The sequence below is a fragment of the Misgurnus anguillicaudatus genome, chromosome 24 (assembly GCF_027580225.2).
Source record: "Misgurnus anguillicaudatus chromosome 24, ASM2758022v2, whole genome shotgun sequence".
NCBI classification, from domain to species: Eukaryota; Metazoa; Chordata; class Actinopteri; order Cypriniformes; family Cobitidae; genus Misgurnus; species Misgurnus anguillicaudatus.
Genome location: NC_073360.2, coordinates 34,433,506 through 34,452,113, shown reverse-complemented (window position 1 = coordinate 34,452,113; position 18,608 = coordinate 34,433,506). Strand labels below are relative to the sequence as shown.

At 35.6% G+C, this 18,608-nt stretch overlaps 1 protein-coding gene across 10 annotated transcripts in view; it reads right to left on the bottom strand.

The window, feature by feature from the left end:
• The window catches only part of robo2 (roundabout, axon guidance receptor, homolog 2 (Drosophila)), a 630,465-nt gene that overhangs the window by 308,245 nt on the left and 303,612 nt on the right, over window positions 1–18,608 (bottom strand). The gene's annotated exons all lie outside the window — the stretch shown is intronic.

The window sequence follows — 18,608 nt, the reverse complement described above, 5'->3', positions numbered from 1 at the left end:
ATGCTCTTATAAAGCGAGCAGATCTATAAAGATGGATGGACGAAGAGATGGGCAGCCGATTTCACAGCACCTAGAGTCCCCAACAGCAATAATTGATTAATCATTCATTTTTAATGTGCCGTAATTGGATAAACAGAAGGCCCACAACTCATTGGAACTCAATTATTCATTATGCATCTCTTTCTGTTTTATGGCAGCTGGATCGGGTGGGTTTAATAGGTTCTGGCACGCATTTCTTCTCTTCCTAACCTTTTCTTTTATTATGCCGCTGTGAGTAAATATGCAGAAAACACCATTTGAATTCAGAGCTATAAAAAATACTGTATTTTATACAGAACATAAAGCTGTGATGATTTCGTTAGTTTTAGATGTATCCGAATACAATCACATATGTATATTAAGTCAATTTATTCACAATGAGATGCATTAATTTTACATTATGCTATGATATTAATTCATAAATGACTTAGTTGTTTGATTTTTGTATTTATTGTGGTAGCTTCCAGCCTTATTATATATTTAAAGGTCGTTTAAATGCATTGACATTCAAATGCATGGGATCAACACTTTCAATAATATATTACAATATACTAATATAATGCAATAATATGTCTTTGTAACCCAACAGTAAATGTGCCCAAATTTTGAATATAGACTCTTTTAAACAGCACTGCGGTATCGTGTACTACATGACTTTTAGGTTAATAAATCTAACTAAACCACATACTTTCTTATATGTATTAAAGTTACTGTTTAATATTAAAAGGAGACCCTAAATCTCTTGTGGGTGTCACTCATCCTTCACGTCTGGTCCCGAGGGGGAGCAGAGGAATGTGTGGCCCAGTTTTCACACTCGGGAGCCAGCGATGGAGCCAAAGGCGACGCTACATTCATTAACAATTGTTCAATTTGCCTGTAACGGCTTTTCCCCGTCCCAGGCCGTCCGTTACTGTTCCTGCCCGGCTGCCTGCATTCCCAGTGCACACAGAGTTTGTAATTAATCCATTCATCTCCCATAGCCTGGATCAATGGGCTCTGACACAGAGACTGTACCGACCCAAACACAGTCTACGCATAACATGCCCTCAAAATCACCCGATCCCACCCCCATGTCAGTTGCACGAACAAAGAAAACCTGCATGTAAAGACGCAAGCGCCTAATATCAAAATAACAAGCTACTTGTACACATAATGTAATGACTGTATTGATCTGTGGCCTGCGGGCCGATCATTAATATTTTCTGCAGCTCTCTCTATGGGTTTTCTCCGTTGGCAATGTAAATACGCTGCTATTTGGAAATCTAAATGTAGTGTGTAGTGTATCAAAATCTATTTAGAAATATAAAATGTATGATCTGCCAAATATCCCTGCCAAGTGCACATTCTCAATTTACACGGTTCCAAATAAGTCTGTTATTGAGGGGGAAAGGATTATTAAAAGGATTTTTGACAAAAATTGATTGACATTAGATTTGACACAATAGGAGATGAAGGTCTGTCTATATACAGTGTGACACACACACACACACCGAACTCCTGCCATGACCCGGCCACTCTAAATCTCTCTTCGCACACTGCAACCAAAGATCAATAAGTAATTTTTTGGGGTCTGATTAGTTTGCCGTGGAAAGGGAGAAGACCACCCGCCTTTTTCCTGAGGATGTAATCATGCCCTAAAATGCAGTCTTATCAGCAAGTGTAATGGCAGAAATGGAGGAATGCCATGATGCTCGTCTGAGACACATACTGATGGTGAATGTTATTAGAAGCTCTGTAGATGTATGTGCAGATGTTTATGAGAGAACAATGTCTATAAGAATCTAACAGAATTGCGGAACGCGAGATTCTTCACTATACACTATCTATACAGTATTGTATTATATTTCGAAATGTATAAATAAAAACAAGATAAATTCAACCTCCTATGAGCTTCACAATGCTACTACGTCTAAAATGGTCTGTTAAAGTAAAACACAGCCGTTTTTCAATATTTTACTATGTTCTCATGTTCTTACAACATGTTGTGAATGTGTTAGCATTTAGCCTAGCCTCATTCATTCCTTAGGAACCAAACAGGGGTGAATTTAGAAGCCACCAAACACTTTCATGTTTTCCCTTTTTAAATGCTGTTACATGAGTAGTTACACGAGTAAGTATGGTGGCACAAAATAAAACTTGATGTTTTTTTTAAGCGGATAAAAAAATGTGAACTATATTGTGTAGCGGAAGAGCACTTAAGGTACATTCACATTATAAGCGACTAGCAGTAGCAGAGCGATGCAATCTTATTGATTTCAATGGAAGCTCTGCGGCATCCGGCGACACGAGTGACAGTGACCATTAATGGCTGGATGGGCGTGTCCAGTCGCACGACAAAGTTGAGAAATGTTTAACTTTATGCAAATTATGAGCGACCAGATTTAGACTCGCCTCTTTTAAAAGAGACGAGCGACACACAGCGACAAAGTCGCTTATAGTGTGAGTGTACTTTAATACATTTAATAGCCTGATTACAAAAGTACAGATTATTATTTTCACATTATGCAACATTGTGAAAAAGGTGCTATAGAAAAAAACTTGAATTGACATAACAAATACATGAAATGAAAATGCTTGCATGAATGTTTCTTGAATGATAATGAGTTTTCTTGGATATGAATTTAAACCTCGTGTTATAACCTGGGTTATGCACCACCAACAGTGTCTTCACAGAGTGCAGACACATAAATTTAAAGGGGGCATGTCATGAAAATCTGACTTTTTTCATGTTTGAGTGCTATAATTTTGTCCCCGGTGCTTTTATCAACTTATAAAATGTGAAAAAGATCAACCTAGTAACTTAGTTTTGGTAAACCATTCTCTGCAAGCATGTAAAAAATATGTCATTGAAATTTGGCTCCCCTTGTGATGTCAGAAGCGAGATGATATCACCCCTTAATCTGCACTAACCAACCACAACACTGCCATTTAGTACAGAGTTCAACTCATTTGCATATTAAAGGACACACCCAAAATGGCACATTTTGCTCACACCTACAAAGTGCCAACTTTAACCAAAGATTTATTTGACATCTTAAAAAAGAATTCAACTTTGCATTTTTCATCAGACAAAAATGAAGTTCGGCCAAGCCCACGTCCAAGACTGTAAAGAGAATCATTGAGAAAGAAAAGACAGGAACGGAGAAGAGCAAAACAAAGAAAGAAGTCATTTAGTAGTTGTTAGTACCTGGTGAGGGGGGGGTAGTAAATCCCCTCAGTCTGTTGCCCTCAGAAGACTAATGACCACGCTGAAGATATGAGGGCGACATTAAGTAAATATATGACTCTCTTTAACACCACCAGGGTTGCTATGACAACAGCACCGTACGGAACGGCGCACAAGGGGGAATTTGGCGGCGTGCTGCGCATCGAGACGCAGTCACGGGTGCGTTTTTGAAAAATCTCTTCCTGAGAGGTCTGAATTAGGGACACGCTTGAGACCGCTGCTCTCCCAACAGGCAGAAAGAAGGATGTGGAGGGATTCAGGTAACATGGAGAAATCATACACACACATATACAGGCCATAAACAACAGCATACAGCTCTATCGATTATACATTCGGCTCCGTTCCTAGCCCATTTAAGCCGGTGGACAACAAAAGCTTGTAAACAAACTCGGTAATTAAAATCGGAAAAAATTCCTGATGAGCCCGGAGTTAATAAAACAACTGCACGGGGGACGGTGCACCGCTAATGCTTTATAAAAAAAAACATTAATGAGACACCAAGGTGTCTTGCCAAGTGCCACATAACTTCAGTACGTTGTATAATCGCATGCAAATTGCTTTGTAAATGATCCTGACCTGATTTAAAAAGAAGCTGTAGTTTAACTTTGTCAGAATGAACTACACTGTTAAAATTAAACAAACACTTTAAAGCAAAAATTGCATCGGTGATGAGGGTCAGGATTTTTAAAGAAACAAAGCTTGGATAAAGCAACAGTGTTTGTGTTCCCGTAGCTCAATTGGTTAGCACAGCAAAGGTCATGGGTTCGATTCCCATGCAGGGAAGATACATACGGATGAAATGTATAGATTGCAAGTTGCTTATTATAAAAGCACACTGAAAAAAATATTCATTCAATTTACTCAATTTTTTAAGGTAAGTGGCAATCAATTTATTTAAAGGTGCAGTGTGTAAATTTAGTTGTGAGGTTGCGAATTGCAACCAATGGCTCAGTCCCTACGGTGGCCCTGAAGTACAAACCACAACAACAAATTACTAAACAACAACAAAAAATAAAAAAACAACAACAAATTAAAAAAACACTACAACAAATTAAAAAACACCACAACAAATGAAAAAACACTACAGCAAATTAAAAAACACTACAACAAAATAAAAAAACAAATACAAAATAAAAAACACAACAGCAAGTAAAAAAAACACTACAGCAAATTAAAAAACACAACTACAAATTAAAAAACACTACAACAAAATAAAAAACCATAACAAAATAAAAAACACAACAGCAAGTAAAAAAAAAACACTACAACAAAATAAAAAAAACACTACAACAAAATAAAACACTACAACAAAATAAAAACACTACAACAAATTAAAAAAGACAACAACAAATTAAAAACACAACTACAAATTAAAAACACAACTACATTAACCTACCGGAAGAGGTAGGTACCAGTGGGCAACATGAGACATCGCTGATTGGACGACACTGCAGTTCGTGGACTGCTGGGGACGGCTAAGGTACGGTCTGGAAACCGCTAACTATAGTAGTAAGCTAATGTTACATGCACAAGCAACGTAAGCATTACACTATTCTTATTAACTTACTCGAAGGTTGTTGTCTCCGATGGTAGATATTTCTTTAAGCCTTTTGCCAAAGCCGCTGCAAAAGTTTGGGGACGGCTCAACCACTTCTTTTCCGCAGTTTGGGCAAAACATTTTGCTGTCCTTCCTCCTCTCCAAACCATGCGCTACAGGAAGAATATTTTCCGGTTCAAAAGCTGAACTGCAGTGTCGTCCAATCAGCGATGTCTCATGTTGCCCACTGGTACCTACCTCTTCCGGTAGGTTAATGTAGTTGTGTTTTTTATTTGTAGTCATGTTTTTAATTTGTTGTTGTGCTTTTTAATTTGTAGTTGTGTTTTTTAATTTGTTGTAGTGTTTTTTATTTTGTAGTTGTTTTTTATTTTGTTGCTGTTGTGTTTTTTATTTTGTTATGGTTTTTTATTTTGTTATAGTGTTTTTTAATTTGTTATAGTGTTTTTAATTTGTTGTAGTGTTTTTTAAACTTGCTGTTGTGTTTTTTTAATTTGCTGTAGTGTTTTTTAAACTTGCTGTTGTGTTTTTTATTTTGTATTTGTTTTTTATTTTGCAGTAGTGTTTTTTAATTTGCTGTAGTGGTTTTTAATTTGCTGTAGGGTTTTTTTAATTTGTTGTTGTTTTTTAATTTGTTGCAGTGTTTTTTAATTTGTTGTGGTGTTTTTTAATTTGTTGTTGTTGTTTAGTAATTTGTTGTTATGGTTTGCACTTCAGGGCCACCGTACAGTCCACTGCTCTTCCCTCGCTTAGCCACCACATGAAAAACATGTGAAGACAAAATAGTTAAAAAAAAGTCTGTTAAGGGCTTCTGTAGAAACATGGCGGCACAAAATGGCGACTTCCACATAAGGGGACCCTCTGTGTATGTAGATAAAAACATCTCATTCTAAGGTAATAAAAACATAATGGTTCATTATTAAAAGGTCTTTATACACCCATAATAATATAGATTTTTATAATATTTAGCATTTCTGTCAAGAGATCCTTTAAAAACTACACACTGCACCTTTAAGCTACATTTAAACAAAAGTTTTTATTTTATTTTATTTTACTAATCTTTTTTGTTCAAATGTAGCTTAAATACATTGACTGCAACCGCTTACCTTAAAAAATTAAGTAAATTGAACGAAGCATTCTTTCAGTGCATCTAGCAAATGCATGAAAAAAAAATTATGTGTGTGTGTGGTTTTTCTGTACATAATTACAATCACTGCAGTTTCTGTAAACCTGTGGGCGATATTCTTCCCTAAATATACAGCACCCAGCGGTGCCATCATCCGCACACGTTTGTGCTTAACTTTGCAGAAAATTATAAAGGGAAATGTTCAAAATAGCACTTCTATATAATGGGCTTCATACCGGTACAGTTTAGTACAGTTTAGTTTTGTCCTACAATGCGTTTTACCCAATAAATTATTCAATACAAGCATTCTGTTCACACAACCAAAGCGCAAACAATATCTCATACTGAATAAAACCCTCATTCTTGTTTTACAATATTTGTAAAACAGACAGAGCTAAGAGAGTCTTGCATGTTGTATCACGATTGCAATATTACGAGTCCGAAGAGCCTCACATTTATTACCACCCCCTGAGGGTCATATACAGTTCCACCCTGTAAATTCTTATGGACACGACGGGGGTGCGAGGGTCCCGAAGGCCTGATTGTGTGTATGTGAGCGTTATTTTCTTACTCTATTTTCTTAGGCCGAGATTGATTAACAGCTCGGCCGTAAATGGTCAGTGGCACCAAAGCGTGAGGCGAAAATGAATTTCACCCCCGTCTCCACTTCCACATTTACAAATACAACAAATCCCTCATTCTTTCACAAAGCCCCCTGGAACGCAGGGTTGCAAAACTTCAGTCCATCTATCAGGAACGGCTCTGCGGTGAAGACAGAAATACAAAAATGCTGGAGATTGGGATTTCAGGAAGTGAGACCTAGTGAAATTCTCCAGCGGATGAGCGACCTCTACTGGAGACTGTGTGGCATCGACTATATAATTGGGTCATATTTGCTGCAAATAGCAGATTGATTTAATTCAACAGCAAGTTTTGCAAATATAATGCAATATTTTTTTAAAAAGGTAAAAATCTATTTTTATCACAAACATTATTATATGCTTTAAAAGGTACATATAACTCAAACAGCCTGTATCACAATGAATTATTATAAATCATCTTTATCTGTTTTGGTCATCTCCTGCATATCTTACTGAAACACACACATATGTATTCATGTTATATATTTGCATTATCTTTCACTTATTCACAGTCACCGGACTGATGTGCAAGCATTTTCAATTACGGTGATAAACAGAAAAGCCATGTGGCGAGATTGAACAAAATTAATCAGCTGTATCAGCCTGCCTTTCTCACCTCGATGTGTCATTTTTGGAGAGCTTTACTCTGATAACCGTGTAGTGCTTCGCTTGGGATTGACTAGGTTAACAGGAAGTGACACGTTGTTGTTTCTTCTGCTGTTTTATTGGCTTGGTCAATGCATGCCGAGCACGATTTCTACACGAGTCACTACAGAAAAGTGGATCAAAATCAGTATGTAGTCATTAGTAAAGCATACTACACACACACACACACACACACACACACACACACACACACACACACCTTGAATGTGTTACTCTATCTATTTGACTACACAAATCGGTTCGCATTGAGTTACAGAATTGGCAGGTCACGCACCCCTGGTCTCCAAACACTAAATTTATGTCCCTTCATATGGCTCGGTCCCCGTTTCAAACCCTTAACATTAAATGTGAGCAGAGGAAATAAATTATAAACAGCAATAGTTTTCTTAAAAGGTACTATATGGGTGATTCTCACAAAAACTTGGTTTTAAAAATGTCAAGCATGAAAATGTAAAAATTGCTTATATTTACTTTTTTCCCACCAGACATTGAAAAACAAAGTCTGGAGTAAATGGAAACATTCATTTAAAAACTTTTACTTATCATTTAACACTTTTTGTAACATAATTTAAAAAATTAGTCCTAAAAAATCTCATTACCGCAACAGTCAGAAAACATCAACACTGACATATTTCAAAATGACATGACAAACCTGAAAGAACATAATTTGGAGATTCTGCACATGCATTTAAAATCAAAGTATTATGCTTCTATTAATTAAATTAACATTTAATAAGCATCTGTTGCGGTAATGATAATCAAAATGTCGTGTAAGCATTCTGACAAGACAATATTTCAAGTTAACTGTAAAAAAAATGATCTTACCTGGTAGCCATCTTGAAGTAACTGGTCCATGTGCTTGGTCATTCAAAATCAAACTTTATTAAAATTCTGTATGTGTGCTTAAACTGTTCTCAAAAAGTGTTGCGGAGGATGAGAACATCAGGCATGGACACATCATTTTCCTAATTTTTCTTCATTATTATTATACATGAATATTCAGTAAATATTTTTTCTGTCATCTAAAGTAGTCTAGCTAAACATCCATTTATTTTTTTTCTTAATATTTTTGTGTTAATTTGATTAAATTACAACATAACGCATGTTCAAACACAGCCAGACACATTGCGGTAATGAGAATTTCAGCAGAAAATGAGATAAAATTTACAATTATAAATTCTTATGTTGAAATCACACATTGTGCAAGGTAGAACACAGTATTGTGTTAATTCTGATGCTTTTTAATGTTACTATATTACACATTTTAAAGCTAAAATCATTAGTGCCGTGGTGTTTCAATGGTTTCGTGAGAATCACCCATATAGTCAACTTGACAATATTATATATTTAAATAGAAAAATGGATCATATAATGGTCCTTAGCTGTCAAAAAGTCCACCTTTGATACAAAAGAGTGCACATTAGTGCCTTGCCAAATGTATACATATCTGTAACTAAATGGTACATAGGACCTTTCTATAGGGTACTGCCCCATTGACAGCTTGGGACCATTTTATGACAATTTTTTTAGATCTGTCAGTAAATCTATCAATAGTTGAACAGACCCGTATGTGAAATTTACTGCGACTCTTGATGGCAAGGTGATGTTTTTAAGAGATAACAGGGAGAGATTTAGAGCCTGTCCACACGGTTTAGCTGTATACATAAAAAAAATAATCCAATCTGCGTTTTGGGAGCCTATTTTTCCTCACTACGGCACACCCCTTAAGGCATTGTTTCTGCCATTTGTTCACACCTTACACATTTCTTGGGACAATTTAAAGGATAAGTCTATTTTCTTTTAAAAAATCCAGATAATTTACTCACCACCATGTCATTCAAAATGTTGATGTCTTTCTTTGTTCAGTCCAGAAGAAATTATGTTTTTTGATGAAAACCTTCCAGGATTTTTCTCATTTTAATGGACTTTAATGGACCCCAACACTTAACAGTTTTAATGCAGTTTAAAATTGCAGTTTCAAAACGATCCCAAACGAGGCATAAGGGTGTTATCTAGCAAAACGATTGTCATTTTTGGCAAGAAAAATAAAAATATGCTCTTTTAAATATATGCGACCTCACCTCACGTAATACGTGATCACGTCAAGAGGTCATGGATGACGTGTCGAAACTACGCCCCAGTGTTTACAAGCGTGGAGAAAGAGGACCGTTTCGACGTTGTTGTATGTGGAATGATACTAATTAATGTCTTTGTGTCAGTTTGTTGTTTAAAATGGTCCGCAAATGTGCGTTTCATATATGTAACACGTGACCTTTCCACGGCATTACGTAATTACGTGAGGTCGCGTTGGCGCATCACAGGACAAGAGATAGATGAAAAGTTGTGGTTTAAAAGTGCATATATTTTATTTTTCTTGTCAAAAATGACAATCGTATCGCTAGATAAGACCCTTATGCCTTGTTTGGAATCGTTTAGAGTCCTTTGAAACTGCAATATTAAACTGCATTAAAACTGTTAAGTATTGGGGTCCATTAAAGTCCATTAAAATGAGAAAAATCCTAAAATGTTTCCTCAAAAAACATAATTTCTTCTCAACTGAACAAAGAAAGACATCAACATTTGGATGACATGGTGGTGAGTAAATTATCTGAATTTTTCTTTTTTTTAAGAAAATGGACTAATCCTTTAACACGGAGGGAAAAAAATCAGATTTAAAAAATGATCAGATATTGGAAGCACTGGATTGTGGATGTGGCTTTACGTAACCCCACTCCGTCTCCAAATCTCTCCCGGGCCGAGTTTTACAAGCAGCCGACCAATTGCAGTCATTAGACGGCAGCCCGCCCCGTAAAGGCCGCTCGGAGAGAAATCATCCAGGGGTAAAACGACAGAACTACATTTCCACGCCTCTGGTTTAAAGAGGGGATTTCAAAGAGCCATTACAGAGAAATGAAATGAGTGTCTTGGGTCCGTCTCGGTGAGATTAGCTCTGCTGTCTTCTTTCTGTCTGCGTAGACGAATCTTCCTTAACGTTCTTTCGCTCGCATGATCTGTCACTCATAAGCGTGGGCTCCATCAAGGGAGAGATCCCTGTGACAAACAGGATTTCTCAATCTATAATCCACTATTCTCACAGCAAATTAATGGGGTTAATTAGTTGAATGAGTGCCAAGGGCTGCCGGTGCTTCATGTGCTGGACTTTTTTCAAGAAGCGTCCACAGAAAAATTATTCATCTCTTTTCTTAATGCGTGCATATAATGAGTGTGTTTACATGCAGAGTCTTACTCCGATTATGCTTAATAAACTGATAATGTGTGAGGTCATGTAAACGTGCAAAACAGGTTTGCTTTATCGGAAAAAGGTCATAAATGGCTAAAGCAAAATCTGATTGGCACAGGTAGATTTCTGTACTTTCAATTGTACTTTACATGTAAATAGGGCATCTTATAATTGAGGCGACAAGGACGTGTATATGTATATAGTAAACTATGGTGCGGCAGCAAAGTCCTTGTGTTTTCTTTTTTAATCAATAAATATATAACAATCACAACTGTCATGTTGATATGCCAATGAGGCATTACCTAAATAATATGCACTTATGTGCATACTTTTGATAGGCCACTGCGGATGAATAGGGTAAACAAAATAAAAATAAAAAACAGAGTTGTGTTAACATTCCCCCACTTGAGTCCAAAATGTCTTTGCACATCCTTGCACACAAATGACATGAAATGCCATGCAAGCTGTGAATCATTTAAGTGAACTGATTCATTAAAGCGAACTCAGCTGAGCGAACCAATTTACTGAAGCTAATCAGAATTCCTGACCCTAAGAGACAAACTCACATTTGATCAATAGATTTAAATAAAGGCTTAAAATTTGTCAATAAACAAAAAAAAAAATGCCTATTTCACCCTATAACTACATCACTATGAGGTCATCTTTAGGTTGGTGTTTTGTGCTGTTTATTTAAGTCCTAAAGAAACAATAGCACAAGACAATGAATTACAAGAAAGTAGCACTAATGTAATACCAAGCTTTGAATCTTAAAGGTGCAGTGTGTAATTTTTAGAAGGCTCTCTTGACAGAATGCAAAAATAATATACAAAACTATATTATCAGGGGTGTATAAAGACCTTTTTATAATGAACCTTTATGTGATTATTACCTTAGAACGAGACCTTTTTATCTACATACAACGAGGGTCCCTTTACATGGAAGTCGACATTTTGTGCTGCCATTTTCCTACAGAAGCCCTTAACGGACAATTTTTTTTACAAAGTTGTCTCCGACGATGACATGTTTGTCTGTAGCTTCTCTATGCGTTTCAAAAGCGAGGGTGAGCAGTGGACTAAGCCGTTGGTTGCAATTCGCAACCTTACCACTAGATGCCACTAAAATTTACACACTGCACCTTTAAAGCTATAGGCACAGTTCCAATTAAACGCCCAACATCTAAGCGGATCCGGTTGGGTTTATTTGTTTGTACACATAAAGAGACAGATCTGCTCTTTATCTGTGGAATGTATGAGAAAACAGTAAGATCTTGTACAGTAATTACACAGCACAGTTCACCTTTTGATTGACAGGTGCAATCCCAGCATGTATTGGACTGTGAGCATTACCACTGAGTCCCGCTGTAGATTGCAGCCCGCTATGCCCTTTGGTTCTCTCAGGCTAAAAGGCAGCAATAAACATGACAAGCCATCAAAACAATGACAAAGCAACAGATAAAGGCAGACCTCTCTCTGCGTAATGTGCTGCTTTTGAGAGGCAAGATAATGAAAACATCACACAAAGGCCTTTGTGTGCTTATGTGTCCGTGTGGGTAGTTTTCATCGAAACAACAGAAGATGCTACTCCGAATAGGGGAGATGAAGATTTTAAATGTAGCAGTCATGGTTATTTTTGGCTGCAGCTAGGAGATACCAAGGTGGTCTTTGGTGGTTGCTTACTAGTCAACCATCAAGTCTGTCCTAGTCCCTAAAAGCTTGAGTAACTTCTTAAATATCATTACATAAAAAATAATTCTGAATGGTTAAACGATTAACAACACAACTCTTGTACAAGGAATGTGATTTCAGATATAACATCTATTGAGAGATATATAATGTAGGCATATGTATAAATGTATGTATGTTTGCATGTATGGACAGATACTGTAGATGTATGTACTGTATGTTAAGATGGATGGATGGATGGATGGATGGATGGACGGGCAGATACTATAGAATTATGTTTAGATGGGTATATAGAAGGATCTATAGATGGATGGATAGATGTGAATATACTGTTGAAATATTGATGTTTACATGGGTACATGGATGGATGGATAGATGTGCAGATACTGTAGATGTATGTATGTTTAGATGGGTAGATAAAAGGATGGATGTATGGATAGCTGTGGAGATACTGTTGAAATATTGATGTTTACATGGGTACATGGATGTATGGTTAGAAGTGCAGATACTGTAGATGTATGTATGTTTAGATGGGTAGATGGATGGATGGATGGATGGATGGATTGATGGATGGATGGATGGATGGATGTGCAGATACTGTAGAAGTATGAATGTTTAGATGGGTAGATAGATGGATGGATGTGCAGATACTGTAGAAGTATGAATGTTTAGATGGGTAGATAGATGGATGGATGTGCAGATACGATAGAAGTATGAATGTTTAGATGGGTAGATAGATGGTTGGATAGATGTGCAGATACTGTAGAAGTATGTATGTTTAGATGAGTAGATGGATAGATGTGCAGATACTGTAGAAGTATGAATGTTTAGATGGGTAGATAGATGGATGGATGGATGGATAGATGTGCAGATACTGTAGAAGTATGAATGTTTAGATGGGTAGATAGATGGATGGATGGATATATGTGCAGATACTGTAGAAGTATGTATGTTTAGATGAGTAGATGGATGGATGGATAGATGTGCAGATACTGTAGAAATATGAATGTTTAGATGAGTAGATGGATGGATAGATGTGCAGATACTGTAGAAGTATGTATGTTTAGATGAGTAGATGGATGGATAGATGTGCGGATACTGTAGAAGTATGTATGTTTAGATGAGTAGATGGATGGATAGATGTGCGGATACTGTAGAAGTATGAATGTTTAGATGAGTAGATGGATGGATAGATGTGCAAATACTGTAGAAGTATGAATGTTTAGATGAATAGATGGATGGATAGATGTGCAAATACTGTAGAAGTATGTATGTTTAGAAGGGTGCATGGATGGATGGATGGATGGATGGATGGATGGATGTGCAGATACTGTAGAAGTATGAATGTTTAGATGGGTAGATGGATGGACAGATGGATAGATGTGCAGATACTGTAGAAGTATGTATGTTTAGAAGGGTGCATGGATGGATGGATGGATGGGTGGATGGATGGATGTGCAGATACTGTAGAAGTATGAATGTTTAGATGGGTAGATGGATGGATAGATGTGCAGATACTCTAGATGTATGTGTGTTTAGATGGGTAGATAGAAGGATCTATGGATGGATGGATGGATGTGCAGATACTGTAGATGTATGTATGTTTAGATGGGTAGATAATGTAGATGGATGTATTGTTAGATTAGTAGATGGATGGATAGATAGATAGATAGATAGATAGATAGATAGATAGATAGATAGATAGATAGATAGATAGATAGATAGATAGATAGATAGATAGATAGATAGATAGATAGATAGATAGATAGATAGATAGATAGATAGATAGATAGATAGATAGATAGATAGATAGATAGATCAAATCAAATCAAATCAATTTTATTTCTATAGCACTTTACAGCAACCACAAGGTGCCCAAAGTGCTTCACATCGAATACAAATAACACATCATTTGAAATCACAACATACAAAAAAAAAGAATAAAAGAAGACAAAACATCATCAAGTCACACACTACTGCGTATCAAATGCCAATTTAAACAAATACGTTTTAAGTTTGGTCTGAAAAAGGGCAACCTCGGTAATAATACGCATGTCAGGGGGGAGCTTATTCCAAAGCTTAGGGCCAGCAACAGCGAAAGCCCTATCACCCCACTGCTTATACTTTGATTTAGGGACCTGTAAGATGCCTTGATTAGAAGACCGCAAACACCGATTTTGCCCACCCAGAGTTAACAACTCAGACAAGTACTCAGGGGCTAACCCATTTAAAGCCTTAAAAACAAATAATAAAATCTTAAAATCAATCCTCAACCGCACCGGAAGCCAGTGGAGAGTAGCTAAAACCGGAGTAATGTGTGCTCTTCTAGGCGTGTCAGTTAAAAAACGAGCGGCAGCATTTTGTACTAGTTGCAGACGTGAAAGAGATGTTTGACTCAGACCAACATAAAGAGCATTGCAATAATCAAGCCTTGAACTAATAAAGGCATGTAAAGCCTTTTCCAAATCCTGCCTGCTAAGAAAAGGCTTAACTCTGCTCAGCAGACGAAGTTGGAAGAAGCCTACCTTTACCACATTGCTAATTTGTTTGTCAAATTTTAAGGCACAATCAAAAATAACGCCTAAATTTCTGACAGTTTGTCTGGTGTATGGAGTCATAGATCCCAAACTAAGATTTGAATTTACTGCCATATAACTTGTATTAAAAACAATGCATTCAGTTTTACCTTCGTTAGATAGATAGATAGATAGATAGATAGATAGATAGATAGATAGATAGATAGATAGATAGATAGATAGATAGATAGATAGATAGATAGATAGATAGATAGATAGATAGATAGATAGATAGATAGATAGATAGATAGATAGATAGATAGATAGATAGATAGATGTGCAGATACTGTTGAAGTATGAATGTTTAGATGGGTAGATGGATGGATGGATGTGCAGATACTGTAGATGTATGTATGTTTAGATGGGTAGATAATGTAGACGGATGTATTGTTAGATTAGTAGATGGATGGATAGATAGATAGATGTGCAGATACTGTTGAAGTATGAATGTTTAAATGGGTAAATGGATGGATAGATGTGCAGATACTCTAGATGTATGTGTGTTTAGATGGATGGATGGATGGATGGATGGATGTGCAGATACTGTTGAAGTATGAATGTTTACATGGGTAAATGGATGGATAGATGTGCAGATACTGTAGATGTATGTATGGATGTATGTATGTATGTATGTATGGATGTATGGATGGAGGTATGTATGGATGGATGGATGGATGGATGTATGTATGGATGTATGTATGTATGTATGTATGTATGTATGTATGTATGTATGTATGTATGTATGTATGTATGGATGGAGGTATGTATGTATGTATGTATGTATGTATGTATGTATGTATGTATGTATGTATGTATGTATGTATGTATAAAGGTATGTATGTATGTATGTATGTATGTATGTATGTATGTATGTATGTATGTATGTATGGATGTATGTATGTATGTATGGATGGATGGGTGGGTGGGTGGGTGGGTGGGTGGGTGGGTGGGTGGGTGGATGGATGGATGGATAGATAGATAGATAGATAGATAGATAGATAGATAGATAGATAGATAGATAGATAGATAGATAGATAGATAGATAGATAGATAGATAGATAGATAGATAGATAGATAGATAGATAGATAGATAGATAGATAGATAGATGTTTTGATGCATAAATGAATGTATGGATTTACGGCATGCATGTAATAGATGTATGTTTGAATAGATGAATGCATGGTTGGATGCATATATAGACAGATGCAGTAGACAGAAAGACAGGCAGATAATTTCTTCTCCTTTCCTACTCCCAGAGTTTTCCTGCACATGTAGACAGAAACTTTATACAGTCCCACTACATCCTTTCCACAGGTATTACATTTCTGCTCATCTAATCTATGTCACACACAATAAGACCCACAGCAGATAGGGGCTACATTTCTCGCTGCTCCCATTCACACCGAGGCCTTATCTGGCCACAAACACATTTCAGCAGTAAGTAGAGCAAGCCTGCTGATTCCAGGCTTCTGTTGGCTTTAGCCAGGCTTAGACGATCCCGCATCCTCCGAGTTTCCAACACATCTAAAACATACACACGTACACCTCACACAGACACAAAAAGAGTATTTACCCAAGGCTGTGTCAGGAGTTATTAAACTTTAATCTGGGTAAGAAGAGCATATTCCTGCGATGAATTATAGATGATGCAGGTTATAGTCCCCACATGACCTCTATCCCCCGCCCCTGAAGATCAAATGTGGTAGATTTTTAATAAACTGTATTATAAGCCGAGCGCCAGGGCCACAGTCACCCAAGATGGAATTTCAAATAACAGAAAAGGAATTTGGGGTCCCGAGATGGAGAGACTATAAGCCAAAGTAAATTATTGTTGCCGGTGTCCGGGTATTAATACCTGTCTCTGTGTGTGTGTTTGACCATATTTACTGGACTGCCTCGGTTTCAGTTGCACAATATTGTTTGTGTGTGGTCACTGAATTGTGTTTGTGCGGTCCTGCCCATGACCCCAGCCGAATCCCGTCTGTCTTATCCTGACTACCAGGGTGTTATCGAGATAATTTTAATGCACTCTGCCTTTGTTGTCATATAGCAGATTGACTGAAGGAAAGAAAAAAACATGCTTTGAAATAGTAAATAGTTTTAAAATAGTCCATTTGGTAACGGCTTCATAAACTTCAGGCTATTTTGTGTTGCTGATAACCGTCCGATAAACAACGTACAGTAAGTACATAAAAATATTAGTGGCAGAATCAGGTTGCGTAACAGAATCTAAATTAAGAATAAATTAAAGTGAAATTTCTTCCCCATTAGTGACTCAGTAAATGAATGACTCTTCAGGACGTACTGCTTGAAGGCCAAAAATACAAAATATGAAGAGTTATCTCATTTTGGAACCAAACTCTTCATATATCCTCATACTGGACAGGGCAAATCACTACACTAAGTGCAGTGTGCTCTGTTGTGTACTGCAAATTTTAGTAAATGTATTAGGTCATCTACACAGATATTAAAGACATCAGCATTCCATGCCCAATATACTGTACATACTATTTTGGCAGTATATAGTACTAGTCAAAAAGCAGTATGATATTTAAAACACAGCCAATTATTGTTTCCAACCACATAAAAAGTCCACAAGTTTTGCCTCGAGAAAACAAAATAAATAAACATTAAGATATTAATTATGTTATTATATACTATAATGTATTTATTATGTATTTTATCATAACAACAGCCTGCCCAGGGACTACTGGTGAAAATTTTTTGTAGGCTGTCCCTGTTTCCCTAAATAAATACATTTCAATTTCAATTGTTCTTGGTTATTCCATAGTAAGAGTAAAAAATAATAACAACAACAAAACAACAACAGGCATTATTATTAGTATTGAATTCTTGAATATTATACAAGTAACAAAAATAAAAGTAATACTAATAAGTATACTACTAATAACCATAATAAAGCAAAAAAAATATTATTATTATTATTATTATTATTCATAATAATAATAAAAACACTACTACTACTACTACTACTACTACTACTACTACTACTACTACTACTACTACTACTACTACTACTACTATTAATTATAATAATTAATAAAATAATACAATATTGATATTTATTATTTTAATAATAATAACAACATCAGTAATGATTATTATTATACTAATAATTAAGCCTGTCAAAAAATTAATTGCCAATTAATTTACAAAATAAAAGTTTTTTTAATAATTTATGTGTGTGCTCTGTGTGTAATTATATATATATATATATATATATATATATATATATATATATATATATATATATATATATATATATATATATATATATATATATATATATATATATATATATATATATATATATATATATATATAATACACACACATTAATGTTTGTACTCAAGAAACATTTACTTGTGTATATATATAGATTTTGATATATGTTATATTATAAATAAAAATATACCTAAATAATTTTTTTTTTATTCATACATGTATGTGTGTATTTATATATACATAATATATAACATGATATAATATATAAACATAGAGTACACACACACATATATTATGCAGATTTATTATTAAATACAAACTTTTATTTTGTATGTGATTAATCGGGATTAATCTTTTGACAGCCCTACTAATAACAATAGTAGAAGAAGTAGTAGTAATATTAATAATATAATAACAACAAGAAATAACTATTATTATTATTATTATTATTATAGGCTTTTCTGTTTTGCTAAATATGCCTATTTTTGCAATATAAGTTCTGTTACAAAACAGAAATTACTAGGGATTCACTATGATATTGGCCTATAATCGGTATCGGTAGATGAAAGTAATTTTTTACATTATCGGACATCAGCTGAATGTTTAAAA